This window comes from Odocoileus virginianus, chromosome 27, assembly GCF_023699985.2.
Source record: "Odocoileus virginianus isolate 20LAN1187 ecotype Illinois chromosome 27, Ovbor_1.2, whole genome shotgun sequence".
In the NCBI taxonomy this organism is placed as follows: Eukaryota; Metazoa; Chordata; class Mammalia; order Artiodactyla; family Cervidae; genus Odocoileus; species Odocoileus virginianus.
Genome location: NC_069700.1, coordinates 16,324,774 through 16,341,279, shown reverse-complemented (window position 1 = coordinate 16,341,279; position 16,506 = coordinate 16,324,774). Strand labels below are relative to the sequence as shown.

At 40.9% G+C, this 16,506-nt stretch overlaps 1 protein-coding gene across 4 annotated transcripts in view; it reads left to right on the top strand.

Moving 5' to 3' along the window:
* The first annotated feature begins 2,378 nt into the window (after nt 1-2,378).
* KIAA0319 (KIAA0319 ortholog) overlaps nt 2,379-16,506 on the top strand; it is a 70,198-nt gene continuing 56,070 nt past the window's right edge. For 2 of the 4 annotated variants that reach the window (XM_070456220.1, XM_070456222.1), the window contains exon 1: nt 2,379-2,558. The gene's annotated coding sequence lies outside the window, so the exon portion shown is untranslated. Of the gene's footprint in view, nt 2,738-16,506 lie in introns of all 4 variants that reach the window. The other 2 variants (XM_070456221.1, XM_070456223.1) reach the window with 2 other exon arrangements.

Here is a 16,506-nt window from a genome sequence, read left to right as displayed (position 1 = left end):
TTCCATAGGCAAAAGTTCTTCATGCACAAATAAAGACACTCAGTATCCTTTTCTAATATTTATTTTTAATTGATTGGTTTACAGTATTGGTTTGATTTCTGTCATACAACAACATGAATTAACCATAGGTATACATATGTCCCCTCCCTCTTGAATCTCTCTCCCACCTCCTGCCCATTCCCACCCTTCTAGGTTATTACAGAGCACATGTTTGAGTTTGAGTTTTTACTTTGAATCTCAGGTTTTCTCAGTATAGTAGCTTTGTGTACCTTATTTCCAGTCTTGTTGAAATTCCAACTGAGAATCTTGTGTATCAGTATGGTAAGCAGCATCTTTGCCACTGATACGGTAAGTACTTGAATCATGCTAGACCTGTTTCTCCCACCTCCAAAAAAAATGTATGTCCTTGTCTTTTATTGTGCAATTCAGTAAGAACAAATGTCCCAACCAACAGCATATAAAGATCAGATAAAGTCTGGAAAGCTGTACTAAAAATACATCATTTTATCTTTAGTATTTATGATAGTGTCTGGCATGTAGCAGGAGCTCAATAAACGGTGAAGAGAAATGATAGTGGCCTCTCATTTGTGTCTTAGAGAGGCAGCTAATATTTTCATAATCCAGTATGAAAATAGGTATTATATGTATTGTGAAGTGAAGTGAAGTCGCTCAGTCGTGTCCTACCCTTTGCGACCCCATGGACTGTAGCCTACCAGGCTCCTCCATCCATGGGATTTTCCAAGCAAGAGTACTGGAGTGGGTTGCCATTTCCTTCTCCAGGGGATCTTCCTGACCCAGGGATTGAACCCAGGTCTCCCGCATTGCAGGCAGACGCTTTACCATTTTAGCCACCAGGGAAGTTCCCTGATTATATGTATTACATATATCAAAATAGATATTCATTGTAATGACTCTGAGTTTAAAAGTCTAGGCTAAACTTACATGTATATGTAAGCATATATATATGTGTAAAGATTTTTAAGCCCATATATTAATTAATTTTTATTTAGAGACTCCTGGGAACAGCCTTCTTGTCTGAGTACATCAGATTTCTTGATGTGGGCAGAAAGGGCACTCGGGGATACAATGGAATGCCACTATGAGAAGAGAAAGGATGGCGTGTCCTGTAAGGTTTGGGTTTCCTTTGAAGGAGGGTCTTGGAATCAGAGATTGGTCCTGTTGGGTTACTCTTTTTCAGAGGCGGGTTGGGAGAAGCAAGGATTAACTATGGATTGGGCACTGTCATGAGGGAAGGAGAACTGCAATGGGGTATCACTAGTTACTAATGGAAATAGTGAAGCAAAGGGGGGCGGCTGGTAGGAAAGTAGTCATTCTTAGAGGAGGCTGTTATGTCATTTTACAGCTACTGCATGACTGGAAGAAATACTTCCTGTTAATTTCCCTTCGGGGTTAATTTGTACCTGTCTTCCCAGCCTGATCAATTGGTGTTTCCACTCTTTCAGTCCTGAATAGTTTTTGTCTTTGTGCACTCCTCAAATCCCCACAATCATCTTCTACAAGTGCTATTACCATCTCTATTTTATAATTGACAAGACAGTTTCAGCAAGTAACTCTTTCAAGGCCCAGCCATAGCCAGGGCATAGCCTAGAAGGGGATTGTTCATCAAAAACTACTCAGGACTGAAACAGTGGAAATACCAGTTGATCAGACTGGGAGGACAGGTACAGATTAACCCAGAAGCGAAATTAACAGGAAATATCCCTCCCAAAGTCATTGCTTCCAATAAGTACTGCTCTAAACTTAATTGTCATGGGAATGTACAAGGAAGGCCTCAGAAGTGCCCTGGCTTCCTTTTCGGTTCTCTGTTACCATACCTCGATGTGTGCATCTTTCTACAAGGAAACTATAAATGCAAGGGAGAATCTTACACAGGAGTTTTCTATTGTGCAAATGATCATCTTCCCATAATGCAATACTTCTTAACACCGGTTTCCATCCTCGTTTTAGAAAGCAACACGTGCTCAAAATTAGCGGGAAGCCTAAAGAGGCTCCCTCTGGAGGCGTAGGAAGTGTGCATGTGGGTGACTTTGCTTTGGGGAAGACATTTGCAAAGGGTCTTTGACCCAAGTACTGTGCTCACGCCTCGCTTGAACCTGGCCTGGGCATTTGTAAGAGGTACTCATCCCCTCAGGCTGTTTAGGACCAAGGTGGCCTGAAGGGGTTGGTGAAGGAAAAGTGGAGCAATGCAGGCCAGCCTGCTGCTCGAAAGCCTTCTGTTTGGTCTCCTGCGGGGTGGGAGCCCAGGTAACTTGTGTACTCATCTTTAGAGCTCGAGCTGGGAGCCAAGAGCTGGGTAAAGACAGCTCCTCTCCCATCCCTGGGGGCACGTGTGCGCGTGCGCGCGCGTCGCCGTGGTAACCACGCAGCAGAAAGGCGCTGAATCACGGGCGCGCGCTATCCCAGCTCCAGCAGAAGCTGCAGCGAGGGGCGGGCGGGGACCCTCCTGGTTGCATCTTGGCTAGACCCGTGCCAATCCCGGCGAGACTGGCTGGCCCCGCGCAGAGAAGCGGTGACCACAGTCGCTGTCACTGCGGGAGGTAAGAGCGCAGCAGTGGCCTCATCCTGTCTCCGGTTTGGGCAAGAGTCTCTCCTGGTCAGCAGCGCCTCGATAAAATATCCCCCTTCCCAACCCTCTGGCCGAGTAATGGGAAGAGAGGGCAGCAAGTAGGCAGGTTATGCCAAAGAAAAATAAAACCAAGACGCCCCGAGTTAGGAGGTGAGTTTCTTAAGGTTCTTCTGGCCATCTAGGAAAGGGCTTATTCTCGATTACTGCACCGATTGATTGTTTCTTAGTAGGGTGGGGTCGAGAAAATTTGCATCTTTTCCCAATCTCGTGAATTGCATTTCTTAGCCCTGTAGAATCGGTTTTCTTTAAACTTCGTTTGGTATTATTTATGTGATCTTTACTATCATTTGTTAAATTCGTTTTGTCTGTGTATCTTAACCATAATTTGAAGCTAAAAACCTTTTCATGGCTTTTTCCTCCTTCCCTTTGAACTTCCTCCACAGAATGGATATTCATCACTATATTAGTAATCAAGAGCATAAACCTAGTTTGTGAAAGTCATTATTCTTTCCATCATTCATTCTCTTAAGTATATGGAGTGAGAAAAGAATATGATATATACACTCATCCATTTTTATTGCTAGATTTCTCATCTAAACATTTTTGTTTGTGGGTTAAATGTTAGTGTTTTTTCCAGTATTTAAATAGAAAAGTTGAATGATATCTTTGATAATAATAGAAAAAGTTAATTTCAGACAACCCCCTCAAAAGAGCAAGAAATTTTGTGAAGGGAGTGTTAGTGTTTATTTCTTTATTCCTGAAATGTATGTTTATTTTCCAGATGTTTCAAATTGTTTGTTACAAGAAGACCACAATCATGGAGACTCTTGAAATTATGCCAAATGTAAAATTTTATCTTCTGCTTATTATTATACATGATTTTTCATATAGACAAGGGAAACTGGAAATATCAGTTCAGCTGTAGACTTTTGTTTCATATGGAAAGCTGAATTCCTCTTTGAATTTGAAAAATTTGAAAAAGAGAAATACAAATATAATCAAGACTTCTTTAGGACCTCAGGTGATAGATTCATCACACCTTTGCCATCTAAGATGCTAATTTAGGAAATTAATTTCCTTTTAGAATAACAAAAATAATTCAGTCAAACTGACTGCAATGAAAATAGTCAAAAGAAAAAAAAAAAGAAAATAGTCAAAAGAGAGCCTCGGTAATTTTTAATTGTAGAAGAATGGATTTGCTGTTAAATTTTCTTAATTTTTTTCTAGCCAAACAGAGAAGATGCATTCTCTTTAAATAAATCTGTAGAATCAAGCATGACTATTTCTGGGGCAATGATGTAGATTGCCAGGTCAGATGGCCTGGGTTTGGTCATGGCTCTGCCACTTAGCGGCTGTGTCAGATTTGACAAATTCCTAACTTCCTCTGAGACTCAGTTTTTTCATCTGTAAAATAGGGATAATAATAGGAACAACCTAATGGAATTCCTATAAGAATGAATTAAAGCAATACGTATAAGAGCTCTTTACTTGTTGTCAGCCATGCAGTAACACTTCCGTAAAAGGTGAAAGTGGAAGTCTCTCAGCTGAGTCCAACTATTTGCGACTGTGTAGTCCATGGAATTCTCCAGGCCAGAATACTGGAGTGGGCAGCCTTTCCTGTCTCCAAGGGATCTTCCCAACCCAGGGATTGAACCCAGGTCTTGTGCATTGCAGGCAGATTCTTTACCAGTTGAGCCACAAGGGAAGCCCACTTCAGTAAAAGTTAGTTGTTATTATTGTTCTCAACATAAGTTTTCTTTTCAAAAAATATTTTCTATGTCTTCAGAATAATTTGGCACTAAAAATAGAAATATTTTGATGTGACCAAAACTTGTTCTGATTTGTAATATTAAATCATCAGAAGTGCATAAATATTTCTTTGCAGCATCTTTACAACAACAATAATAAATATAATCAATCTTAAAGGCATGTCAATTCCAGGTAATTATATTTGATACCATAAGGAAGGAACTTCGCTTTAATGGGCCTGGAGTAATTGGTGAGTTATTGCTCTATTTATTTTTTTAAATATGTATTTCTAGACACTATTCATGTGAATTCCATAGTGAGAAGCTTTATTTCTGTTAAGCAGTAGATATGGTTGGACCAAAATAGCATCTATTTTTGCATCATTTGGCAGAGTCTTTTAACCATAGGTAGTTGTTTCAAAATAAGTCTTAAATGACACACAGATAGATTAAAGATACGGTGTTGAACTGTAATCCCTTCCAAATAACATTGGTAGAATATGTTACTGTTGGAAAGTGGTATTATGTCTAGCCTGCTGTACATTCTTTTCCTTAAGTTCATAAAAGCAAGGGATTCTAGGAAACATCTGTTTAATTTAAGCAATGTAGCTAGAGACAGGAGAATTCCAGAATTATTAAGTATGGAAGGCAAATTAACTCAGTGTTGCCACCTACAAATTTTATTTTTTAAAATATTTATTTGGCTGCACCGAGTCTTGGTTGCAACATGCAAGCTCCCAGATGTGGCATGTGGGATGTAGCGCCCTGACCAGGGATACAACCCGGGCCCGCTGCATGCAGAGGGTGGAGTCTCAGCCATTGCACCACCAGGGAAGTCCCCACCTACAGATTTTAAATGTTAGTGTGTGTGGTATGTTTTCTTCATGTGATGGGGAAGTATGGATTACTCCTCTCTAGGATAAAGATCCTGTTATTCTAAGGTTGTGATTATCAGCATACTTTACCACTTATTTTCTATCCCTCTCATTAAAATAAAGAATAGGATGTCTTCTGGTCAATATAACATAGTTTTCTTTCTTGAAAATGTCTCAAAAAGCACCTCTTGAGATGACTTATCTTCAATAAAACTACTGTCTTTACTGTCTCTCTCATTGTATTTCTACTTATCAGGAGGTTGAAATATTTTGTTAATTCAGTGTCTTCAGCCTCCTTGTCTTTAAACTATAAGACATTCAAATTCTAGGTGCCAAATGCTCAACATTTTATTATCCTGTGGGAAAGACGACTTTCCCAACACATACGTGTTTAGGAGTATGCTGCTAGCTAACTAGTCTTCACTCGTTTATATCAGAATTTCCTAACTACTCCTGTGCGGCAACTGCTCCTCCCAAATCTGGAGAAATTTTTTCTGATCTCATTTTACTAGGCCTCTTACTATTCTCACTTTCTTGAAACAAAGTCTTCTTTTGGTTCACAATACGATCCTTCAGTCCCCTCCTAGGGTTACTCTAAAGCAGATATATGAACATGTCATACTTCTGCTTCAGAATCTTCAATGTCATGTCCATCAGTGGATAAATGGATAATCAAAATATGATCCTTACATACAATGGAATATTATTCAGTTTGGAAAAGGAAGGAAATTGTAACATGCTACAACATGGATGAATCTTGAAGATATGCTAAGTGGTGTAAACCAAATACAAAAGGACAATATTGTATGATTCCACTTATTTGAAATATCTAGAAGAGTGAAATTCATAGAAATAGAAAGTAGAATAGTGATTACTGGAAACTGCCAGGCGTAGGTAATGTTATGATTTAATGGGTACAAAGTTTCCGTTTGGAATAATGACAAATTCTGGGGATGGTGACAATGATGATTTCACAAGATTTAATCTCTGTCTTTCCAGTTCTGCAGTTTCGTTTCAGGGAGAATAGGAACAGAATTATTTTCAACCTGCTCAAAACTTCTTGTACTTCCAGAATATGAAGATTTCTGTCTTTCATTGACTCCAGAAACTTCTTGGCTGTTTTCTCTTTACATTTTGTTTCTTCCCAATTCTTTTTAAAAAAATTCTCATTTTGTTTTGGAGTATAGCTATTTAATCCTCCCAATTATTTTTATTCTTTCCTTTTGGAGTCATCAGAAGACGTATAATGGGCCAACATTTTTTTTACTTCAGGACTTTATTCTGTCTTTTGCATTTTCAGCTTATTTGAATTGCATTTCAGGTTATTTCTTCAGTTACAGCTTCCATTTCATTGAGTTTTATTTATTTTTTAAAAACTTATTTAATTGGAAGCTCATTACTTTACAATATTGTAGTGGCTTCTGCCATACCTTGACATGGCTCCGATGACTTTATTTCTAATTCTACAACTTCTGATTGCATCATTTAAACTATGTCTTTTAATTTTTGTCTCCTCTTTTCACTTTAATCTGCTTCACCACTTCAAACATACTTCATCTGTAGTGTCTCTTAGGTACACTTTTACTCCTGTTTCTTGCTCTCATCTGTTAATATCTGCCACCTCTCCTTTGTACTGGTTTGTTCTCTAAGGTATATTACTCTTGTTATTACGGTGGTTCATTTTCAGTGGGAATTGCTTTTCTGGTGGAGTTCTATCTGCTTCATGTCCAGCACTGTCCCTCTAAACAGATTTTTGCTTTGCTTCTGCCTTGGCACTTAGCTTTGTATTAATAAAAATTTTGTTGTTGTTATGTATATGTATGGTCCATTTAGCCTGGAAATGGAACTTATAAATTGGTATTGTTCCAGGTTGTTAAAGGGAAGTCCCCATAGAGAGGTACATCTTGGCCATCCTTCCCCTGTTTTCTTTGAGTCTTGTCATGGCATGCCTCTGATTTCTTCTAGCCCCTATTCCTAGGATACATTAGTCCTTCTAGGCTGCAGGGGTGTTTGTGAGGCTCCTCATAATATTTTATAATGTCAGTAGATGTTCAGCTACTTTCCTGCTGCATTAGTCTTTGATAATATCTGATTCCTTAATTGATCCAAATTAATTTTGTCCCTGTGTTTGAAACTAATATTGTATTTTTCCTTTCTTCTCTTTCTTTTTAAAAAGTATTCCCATTAAGTTTTTTGTCTTTGGAACATTCAAGTAAATTTTCCTCCTTGTTAGAAACATATATTCATTATCATGATGGCACTTCTTAAATAGTAATTCCCATCCCACTGTTTTGTTATTCCTGGTTTGTTATAGAGTAGTAATGAGTAGTGCATGCGTGCTTAGTCGTGTCTGACTTGTGACCACACGGACTGTAGCCCGCCAGACTCCTCTGTCCATGGGATTTCCCAGGCAAAAATACTGAAGTGGGTTACCATTTCCTCCTCCAGGGGATCTTCCCGACCGACGATTGAACCCAAGTCTCTTGTGTCTCCTGCATTGGCAGGAATATTCTTTACCACTGGAAGGGAAGCCCCGTGATAGACTAAGCCTTAATAAAAAGTTATTTTAGCATGTATGTTTTAATAGATGATTTTTGATTTATAATGAGTTTTAGAATCTACCATGCCTCTTGCCTCTTCTTTCATTCCCCAACTTTTTGCCTGTTTGTTTTTTTTGCAAATGAATTTTGTCAAGTACTTTAAAGCCATCTGTTGAGTTTTAGTTCATTTTTTGTTTTTTTGTTAACAGTATTATTATCTTTAATGTCTATTGTCTTTCCAGGTTATACAAGATTTCCCTCCCCCTGTATTTGTATCTCCTGTTATCTCTCCCAGTAGAGTTTTCTTATTGTATTTTAATAGATTCTCTTCACATTTTGAGTCTTTTTGCATATTTTAATGCTTCTGGCCATGCCTAGGAATGGGATCTCTCCAATTAGTGCTCTATCTGTATATTTGTCTGCTTTATACAGAGATGCTGTTGCTTCAGAGAACTTTGCTGATCTTCACCAGCCTGATTGTATCAACCCTTGTGCTGATATTTTCTTTACTAATTTGATGTGTCTAATGACGAGGAAACATCTTGCGTTATTCTCTTCACTGTCTCCTTAATAATCTGATTCTTAGAACATTGTTAAAAGAGTGATTTGACCTTTCTCTTTTTTGGCTTATTTTCCCTCCTATTTATTGCCTGGTCTGCCCTTTGGAGCATCACAGAATCTGTTCACTTGCCATTCCACACGAATGCCCATCCTGTGTTTAAAAACCAATGCTGGATCATGTTTCCCTTAATTCTGCTTGATCGCCTAATAGAAAATCATTTTATACTGTAATTGTAAGGCATTATCTCTGTTGCCAGTAAATTCCTGGGTAATCCTCTGTGTAGGTTGGCACAGGTTTTTTTCTAGGACTAGTTTTACTTTATCCTCTTTCAGTGGAGAAATTCAGACCATATATTACCTTACTGAAACACTGCCAAGTTTTTACCTTCCTGGCCTGGCATCTAGTCATGTCTGGGCTTCCTCCACCACCTTCCTTCCTTCCTTCCTTCCTTGGTTTGTTGGTAAAGATCTGAGGCCTTGAGAGCCCTTTGTAGATGTAAGAGCAGTGGGTTGAAGCTTCTTCCACAGGTACTTTCTGAGCTGCTTAATCTTCAAGTCCACTCTCCAGGCTCAGGCAGGTCCAGGGTGAAGGAGTGTGACTCATGAAGAGTTTATCAACTGCCTTGGCAAAGGCAGTGTTAAAAGTGAAAAAGATCAGGAAAAAGCAACCTTGACTCTTTCCCATTCTTTGTGTTCCTTACACATTGAAACTTAGAGACTTGCTTTGGAGAAACTGGAAACTAACTTCTGATTGGTGAACCACAGAATTTCAGCTAATTCAACCAGAATATTCTATATACCTGTTGTGGATGACATGTATCTGTCTTACCTCTCTCAGATTCTTAATGGGAACTTCAAACAATATGAAAATAGTATGTAAAACTGCCTTGTGAATAAAAGGACTATTATCAATGGCTATTATATTGTGATGGTGATGATGAATATTACAAACCATTTAAAAAACTTTCTTGTTGTTAATAGGATAAATTATTAACCTACAATATTCTACCTTCTTTCTATTTTATTCCTTTTCTTTCATAGGGAATAAATGAATAATTATTAATGCCAGAAGGTTAAATTCTAAAGGAGAACTTTTTTTTTTAAACAAAGTATAGTTGATTTACAATATTATGTTAATTTTAGGTATACAGCAAAGTGATTTGAATCTTTTCTTCCAATTCTTTTTCCACTATGGTTTGTTACAAGATATTGAAGATAGTTCCCTGTTCTATATAGTAAATCTTTGTTGTGTAAAGAACTCTTAGACCAGCTAATTATAGACATGTTGATAAATATTAATAGAATTGAGGGCTTGAACAGTCTCAGAATTGATGAACAGTTTGCCTGTTTCAGAAATTTGGTAATCATCACCTGTCTTTAGAATTTGGCGTAAAGCAGATTCACTGTGTGTTATTGACTCATAAAACATCTAGTATCTGAATTTAAACATCACTGAGCACTGACTGGGTTTTCCCTACAGTGGGTGGCAGATGGTGTCTGCACTCTTCCTGGCCTTTCCTCGTGCATGCTCTCTAAAGGTGATGATTTAATTTTTAGAGCACAGGACAAAGCATTTATTTAGAAAGCAGTGTTGACCCCATTAGTAAGAATTAAATTTAGGGAGAAACAGAATTGCTGAGCCAACTGAAAGCCAAGCTGTTCCCATAATTAGGGAGACTATTTAAAGCTCCAAGATGTACACTCAAGGTTTCACCTTCTGGAAAATTTTCCCTTAATGTAGGAATAGTTTCTCCAGGAATACCAATGTTTGGTGTTATTTATAATATGAGGACCCTGAGACAGTGTGTCCATTTCCAAGTTCAGAAGAGATGGTTTACTCTAGGAATCAGTACCTAAGTAAATATAACTTCTCTTTACCTTTTCTTTCTTCTCACACACCTTTCACTATCCACCTGTCCTTTGAATTGTTCTCTTGACTGTTTTATCCAGTTACTTCCAGGAAATCACCATGTTCCTCTCTACTCACTTTGACTCCTTGAGTGCAAGATGCTCAGATGGTAACCCATGGCCTGCAGTCACCCCTGTGAATAAAGACTGCCTCAGCAAAGACAGCTTTTGTCACAGTAGTGACTGATAAAGTTTGGATGCTCAGATGGTGTAAGAATAATATGACAAAGAGAACACCTCCAGCAGCTCCCAAGGGCTAAGTCGAAATAGCAAAATACAGTTTATCTTGTTTGAGTTCACTGGCTCTGAAGAGTAAGCGTTTACCAGCCTCCTTTTGTTAGCCAGTTAACTGCAAACAGGACCAGCTATAAACGCAGAATAGCCCGCAGGAAAATGCCACCGGGAAGATCCACTGAGGTCTTTGAAATGAGGCCCCATTTGAGCTGTTTTCATTTCCCTCAGGCAGACATGCTAGAGCTTGTTTTCTCTCTGAGCCTGTAGAAGCATTTCACTGCAGCATTATTGATAAAGGCCACATACCAGAAACAACCAATCATCCAGCAATAGGGAAATGGCAGCCCACTGCAGTATTCTTGCCTGAAGAATTCCATGGACAGAGGAGCCTGGTCGGCTACAGTCCATGGGGGTCCCAAAGAGTCGGACACGACTGAGCAGCTAACACTTTCACTTTCACAAGGAAATGGTGAAGTCAGTTATAAGAATCACCTCCATGGGATATTGCAAAATAACAGAAAAGAATAATGAGTAAGAAAGTAGCAGTGAGGGATAATGAGGGATAAAATGTGAAATGAAAGAACTATATTTCACTAAGAGAATAGCTTTGGTGAAGTATATGTATACATACTGAATAAATGGAAGGAGAACCTGGAAAGAGAAAATAGCCATTCATTAGTATAATTTGATCGTAATATTTTTAGTGTATGTTTTGGTCATCATAGTTAAAAAACGAGTTATTTCATTCACTCAGCCTCCATCCGGGCAGTGTGCCAGAGGTTGGAGACACAGATGACAGACAATAAAAGGCAGTTCTCCTGGGTTTTTGTAATATATCATTTTAAAAAACAAACTTTTCCCTTTGATCAGAAATGTTAGCACAGAAAAAATGGCAGCTGCGGAGGAACAGCAGTTTCATCACGAAGTTGATCTTTCAAAGCTCCTTCTGGCTTTTCATGTTAAAAACTAGCAGCAGCCATAATAAACCATCACCATGCAATGTCTGTAACTTCTGGCCACAGTGTATCATGGTCTGGATTGGAATACCCTGAAGTCCTTTACCATTCATCCTACCTTGGTTCTAACTTGACTGGTTTTTTTTTGGGCAGAGATGAAAGAAAATCCCCAGTGTGTGAAGACCTGAGTTATTCTTTCTTCTCCCTGTAAAATGGTTGGCTTTTTTTTTTTTTTTTGGGGTCCACCCTTAAACTTAGAAAATGCTGTCTGTTTTAGGTACTCTGTGGGGTCAGTAATGGGACAAAGCGGGAACATTTCATAAAGCCCTTCTGTTGAAAAGAACAAAGGATGGTGGTGTGTGTTGCATTGTGTCCTCCCCGAAAGATAAGGTGAAGTCCCAGATCCTGGTGCCTGTGAATGTGACATTATTGGAATTAGGGTTTTCACAGATGTACTTGAGCTAAAATGAGACCGTTAATCCAGTATGACTAGTGTCCTTGTTAGCAGAGAAATTTGGATACAGAGGCAGCCTAGGAGAGCATCATTTGACAACAGACGCAGACTGGAGTGATGTAGTTGCACGCCCGGGAATATCAGTGACAGAGGCAAAAAGGGATTTGCCCCAGGGTCTCGGAGGGGCTGTGACACCATGATTTCAGACATCTGGCCTCTAGGATTGTGAACCAATAAATTGCTACTGTTTTAAACCACCTAGTTTGCTGTGCTTTATAACAGCACCCCCAGGAAACTAATACAGATGTGAAAAGTAAATAACCACTTTGCTGATCACCCAATGGGAGCGTAGAAATAGACAAGGCATTATGGGCCTGGTCAGGCTTTTAAACCCCTACAGGACGATGATGCTTCAGAACTTTTGTCTGATTCAAACACAACATATTCAAACAATTTAAAGAGAACTTCCAGGCTAGAAAACAGGAACATGTAAGGCTACTCAGAAAACTTTTTTGCATTGAAAGCCAATGACTTTAAAAGTGGGAAAATTTCCCTCCAGTCTGGGTAGGTAGGGGCTCCCCAGGTAGCCGTGGGGAGGAGAGCTCTGCTCTTGAGGTGCATGGCTTGGGAATGCTGTATGTTTCTGTGAGGCTGTCACGGCTAAGGCCATGACAAGCAGCCTAGATTAGGAGTAGGCCTAGTTTCCTGGGGCAACATAATTATCAGGCCTCCTGGAGCTAGCCAATCAACATATGCCTAGCAAGAAAAAAGGGAACCTATTAGGGGAAAGCTGAAAGCCCCACATTGGGCCAACAAAAATTGCCTTGCAACTGTGTAACCAATCCGCTTGCGCCAACTACCCGCTGTGTAACCAATCCGCTTGCTCCAACTACCTGCTGCTTTTTTTTTTACCTAATAAATACCCGAGAGAACTGGGGCTTGGGGCCTTTCGTCCTCACACCCTTGATGAGGGCGGGGGGCCCTGGCTCGAGTCAGTAATAAATTCCCCTATTGCAAGTTGCATTGCTGCGAGGAGTCTTCTTTCCCGACCGGGGACTCGGACTACGGGCAGAACAGTCTCCTTCCGGGACAGTCTTCACACTCTCTTGATTCTGCTTTTTTTGTAGGCCCTCTGCTGCCTCTGACACCCTATGAGGACAAATTGCTCTCTCTTTTTTAAAAGAGATTTAAAAATATATATTGCATATTTATTTATTTTGGCTCCACTGGATCTTTGTTGCAGTGCACAGGCTTCTCATTGTGGTGGCTCTCTTGCGGACACAGGCTCTAGCCGCATGGCCTTTAGTCGCTGCAGCCTGCAGGCTCAGGAGCTGTGACACACGGGCCCAGCTGCTCCTCGGCATACGGAATCCTCCTGGATCGGGGGTCGAACCCGTGTCTCCTGCACTGGCAGGTGGATTCTTCTCCACTGCACCACCAGGGAAGTCCCAGATCTCTGTTTCTTAAGAGAAGATTCCTGGCATAAGCTTGAGATCTGGCTTTCTTTCAATGCATCACACAGAGGTTGTGCACTGACCCAGCTTACCTTGGCTTTCATGGGCTCAGGGCTCCTCCAGTGCTCCCGGAAAGCCCTGTGCTTCCCCAGTTTCTAGAGAATGGGTTTCCTTTATCTCCCTCGCTTCCATGCCACCTGCTTCCCATCTTCCAGGAATTCTTTGGAGTTTCTGGTCTATTAGTAGTTCTCATTCTTATTTTTCCAATGTTAGGGTTTCTTTTCTCCCATCTGTTCATATGTTGTGCCTGCCTTTCCCTTTATTTTCAATTTTCAGTAGAAATGTAGGAAAGAGGGGAAATAGATGTTATATATCCATTCTGCAATTTGGAACTAGAAAGTTTTCTTTTTCTCCTCAGTTATTGGTGAAGCTGATTTCAAAACTCCCAAGCCCTATTAATCCTGTTAGTGAAGCTAATCCCTTTAATGAAGCCAATTCCCCCCAGGAAGATTGATGTGAATGTATTTGCTTGGTGGGCTGGGTCTCTTGGTATAATGGTGACCAGGCTCTGCCTCTTTAGAGAGCTCAAACCGCGAGGGTGGAACGATCCTTCTCTAAGGAACACCTGGGGACTTGGCCTAATACTACAGCGTCTGGCTTGTCTCAAGCTGCTTTGAGGACAAAATGGGTGTGTTAAGCAGCTATGATTAGAGAACTACAAGACAGACACCTATCTTCCAGCTATCTCCCATACAACCTTCTGTCAAAAATACCTAAAATAGCCTTTGGTCACCAGGAATCTCCTGTGACATCCTCATAGAGAAAAAAGACCTTAAGGTTTAATCAAGTAATAACAACCAACACCTTTGCCTGGAAGCTTGGGTTTATAGAGACCTGCAGGGAGGGGATCGATGGAGGGGAAGGGGAGAACCTGACCAAGACTTCCTAAAAGGGGTGGTGGTGGTTTAGTCACTCAGTCGTGTCCGACTCTTGTGACCCCATGGATCCTCTGACCATGGGATTCTCCAGGCAAGAATACTGGAGTGGGTTGCCATTTCCTTCTCCAGGGGATCTTCCCAACCCAGGAATCGAACCCGGGTCTCCTGCATTGCAGGCAGATTCTTTACCAACTTAGCTACAAGGGAAGCCACCCCCCAAAAAGGGGAGACAGGCATAATTGTGTGCTTTTCAGTTCTGTCTGCCAACATGCACCGGCTGATCTCTTGTTGCTTCCGTTTCTTGCTTCGAAATGAAATACGAAAGAGAATTGGCAGCAGGAAGATGAGTGCTCTGCATGCCCAGAGCAATGGATAGGGCTAGGTTTAGGGCTAGACTGAGGATACAGAAAGCAAAAACACAGCTATGGATTGTCAGCATTCCCTCCAGGGTAAAAACTGCAGAGGCCCTCATCTTTGGAATCTTCCCAGCTGAGATTACAACCAAGCTCCGAACTGCTGCAGCCTGGCTTACCAAAATGCCTTTTTAAAAGTTTCTGAAGTAGAACTGCATATTTTTGCACAACCAGATGTCAAGCTCACGAAGCCAGACTCTCCTACTCTCCTCCAATGTTGTTAAAATATATTAAAAATAAATTTCTAATTCCCCCCCCCCATGGTATATTGTTAATGGAGGAGATACAAAACTGGGTTTTACATCAGTCCATCTGGTAGTGGTAGAATTGGCAGCGATCGGAATCCACTTAATGGTGGATGTTGTCAGTCCTTTCATCAGGCCAGAGCTCTGTTTGGTTTGCTCCGGCTGAAGTAGCCAGGGAGCTGCTGCCATGGGATTCGCATTCCTGTTGACAGCAAAATGTGGTGCTCTCTGAATCAGAAGGCGTTACTTTAAGTTTCTCCCCCTTGCACACCAAGGCCTCCCCATGCGTCCATCTGACTTGGTGAGAGCGGTCGCTGATGGACCCGTTTGAAGACGGGCCAGTCCCTCCAGTCCTCGCTCAGGTTTGCCACTCAGGCAGTTCTTCCCCCTCTTCTCTTTCCTTTCTGTTTATACTTCTCCCGCTCAGTGCTGTTAACCAGTCTTGCAGCTTTTAAGCCTGCTCTGTGGCTCCCCATTATACCTCCGGGCTCCTCTCTCCTCTGAACTCCAGACCTGTTTATCCAGTGCCCTGATCAGCACGCCACTTGGCTGTCTTGAGTGCTCCCCATTTCAGGTCATTCCAACCCCATTCTTCCAACTGCTCAGTCATCCTGCTCACTTGTCTTCATCTCATGCCCTCTGCCACATCCAACAGCAAATCCTGCAGTCTCTACCTGCAAAATAATTAAGGTATTTTGAGACCCAGACCCTCACTGCTGCCTCCTCGGGGCAAGTTGCCATCCCCCTCACCTAGATAAGTGCACGGGCTTCTCGCTTATCTCTCTGCCCTCTACACTCCCTTCAGCTTGGAAGCCGCAGCCGACAGAGTTAATGCTGCACCACTTCCCGTCTCAGAGGCCAAGCCGGAGGTCCTTGTATCGACCTGTGAACCCGTGTGGCCTCCAGTTGCCTCCCCCACCTTTCCCTTTAGCCATGCTGACCGTGTTGCAGTTCCTGGAATACAAGGCACATTCCGTCCTCAAAGCCTTTGCATTTCAGGTCCCCTCTGCCTAGGACTCTTCTTTCTGTCCACATGTTTCATTGTCTCATCTCTTTAAGACTTGGCTCCAATAAGACCTTTTTTTTTAAAGTTTATTTTCTTAATTGAAGGAAAATTGCTTTACAGAATTGTGTTGGTTTCTGCCAGACATCAACATAATCAGTCATAGGTATACGTATGTCAAATAGGACCTTCTGAGTTCATGAATTCTTCAGTAGTGTCTAATCTGCTCTTTAACTCGTCTGTTGAGCTTTTGATAGCAAAAGTATCTTAATTACTTTTACCCTTGTGCTTGGTGATTTTTCAAATTTGCCAGGGTCTTTTTTTTTTTCAGAGTAATCTTATATCTTACTTTTTGTAAACATTTTAAGTGTCTTATTTTATATCTGTAGGTCAGGATTTTATTACTTGAAAATCTCAGGAACCAGATTCTCTTTGTCTTTTCTGTTGCCTTTCTTCCTGGTGTCTCTATGTTTTGTAATTTGGAACTCTAAACTCATGTTGATCTGAGTTCTCCCTGAGGGTTGCGGTGAGTTCTTCCAGAAAGGATTTTTCATTTCCTCTGCCAGGTATCTGTGGGTACTACCAGCCCA